The 2,002-nt window shown below is 36.7% G+C and overlaps 1 non-coding gene across 1 annotated transcript; it reads right to left on the bottom strand.

Moving 5' to 3' along the window:
• Nucleotides 1-1,524: 1,524 nt before the first annotated feature.
• On the bottom strand, nucleotides 1,525-1,631 carry LOC122126405. Its single transcript, XR_006150920.1, has one exon. It is a non-coding gene; the product is annotated as a U6 spliceosomal RNA (small nuclear RNA).
• Between the last annotated feature and the right edge of the window lie 371 nt (nucleotides 1,632-2,002).

Below are 2,002 nucleotides of genomic sequence, written 5' to 3'. Positions count from 1 at the left end.
TTTCTTTCTCTTGAGCAATTGTCCTTCTTCCACTTGGGTCAAATATTTAAGATTTCAAAAATTTCAATTGATAATTCATTAAGGTGACCTCTAAGAAAATGTGCATTTCTGGAATTGGTCTTCTGTGTTGTTCTCACGTGCACAGGCTTTCTATGATTTATTTGTTTTATAAGGAATTCTATTTTCCAATCTTTGTGTGACCAATTTTAGTCCCTCTGATCAGTCTTTCCTACCCTCTCTCAGGAATCTTTTATTTCAGTCTGCCTCATAAAAAATATACCAGTTGTCAGCTAAATGACTCCCAGCTTCAGTATTTTGCCTGACTTCATGTAGGCTGTTGTAGGAGCCTTGACTGGCCTTGCTTACCAGAGAGTTTTACTTGTTTGTTTTGTTTTGTTTTTAGAGGTCTAGGATTACTAGTCAATGTATTAGCTTCTCTGGGCCACAGTGATCACCTGGACTAGAGTCAATGGGTTTTTGTCCTAATGATAAAAAAAAAAAAAACAGCTGACTAAATTCCTATTTTAATTATCTCAAAATGAGGCAATCTGGCATCCTTGCAAAGCCATCAATAATATTCTGCTACCACTTACAGAAATAGTCTATCAAGATGGCTTTTCAAGGTTGACTGTAAAAAATGTTTATTTCGGGGGCTGGGAAGGTGGCTCAGTGGTAAGAGCGCTTGCTTTGCATGCCTGAGGCCCTGGGTTCGATTCCCAGCACCACATAAGAAAAAAAAGCCAGAAGTGGCACTGTGGCTCAAGTGGTAGAGCACTAGCCTTGAGCTGAAGAGCTGGGGGACAGCACTCAGGCCCAGAGTTCAGGCCCCACGACTGGACCCCCCCAAAAAAGTTTATTTCTGTGTGGGAGGACCATATAATAAACAAAAAAAATCACATCGTACATTATAAATACTTTAGAAACAACAGCAAGAAAAAAAAAAACCACTTGTGTCCCTATCTTGGGGTTCATTAAGCTTAACATCACCTTATCTATTCACATGCACATAGCTTTTGACCTTTTCTGCTTATCCACGACATATATTACTTATTTTCAATAAGGGATACCACGTGACTGATGTTTCTTTGGACTTGGATTATTTTAGTTAATATAATTTTTCCTACTCTTTCCATTCCGTAACAAATTGGGTGATGCCATTCTTTCCGATGGACGATAGAATTCCCATACACACACACCCACAAACACACACACACACACACACAAACTCACAACGTTTTCTTGATCCATTCATCTACTGAGGGGCATCCTGGTTGGTTCCATATCTTAGCTATGGGAAATAATGCTGCAATAAACATAATTGTATTGGTAATTTTAATATGGTCTTGTTGCTGATTATTTAGGTGAATACCCAAAAGTGGGATTGCTTGGTCATTTGTGAGCTCTATGAGGAATCTTTTAAGGAACCTCCATACTGCTTTCCAAGTGGTTGAACAAGTTTACACTCCCACCAAAAAGGAAGTAGGGTTCCCTTCTTGCCACATCCCCTCCAGCATCTGTTATTGTAAAAATGTGGAGCGCTTCACAAATTTGCGTGTCACACTTGTAGAGGGACCATGCTAATCTTCTCTGTATTGTTCCAATTTTAGTGTATGTGCTGTTGAATTGAGCACAGAACATTTTTTATATATAAAGTGGAATTGATTTTCTTAAACTAGACAATTCAACAAAAAGTAAGTTCAAAAGATTTGTCGTGAAATTTTAGAACCATGTATTTCTTACATAAGCACACATTTAAGACTAAATTCAAGATATGTTAAAACAAAATAATTCCAGGTATTTGTTGTTCAACAGATGTGTAGGAGGAGAAATTCAATTATTCTATACAAGGCACCTATCATAATGAACACTGCAGCAAGTGTTATGTTTTTTTTTAAGTTTTAATGTTTTAAATATGTTTAATTTTGGGAATTTGCTTATATGCCAAAATTAAGATTGTTTGGTAGGTCATATAACTTTTCTATAAAGTATTTAAGATTTATGG

Source organism: Dipodomys spectabilis, unplaced genomic scaffold (assembly GCF_019054845.1).
Source record: "Dipodomys spectabilis isolate Male_0828 unplaced genomic scaffold, ASM1905484v1 ptg000276l, whole genome shotgun sequence".
Lineage (NCBI taxonomy): Eukaryota > Metazoa > Chordata > Mammalia > Rodentia > Heteromyidae > Dipodomys > Dipodomys spectabilis.
Note: the sequence above shows the minus strand (reverse complement) of the source record. Positions and strands in the feature narration are given on the sequence as shown.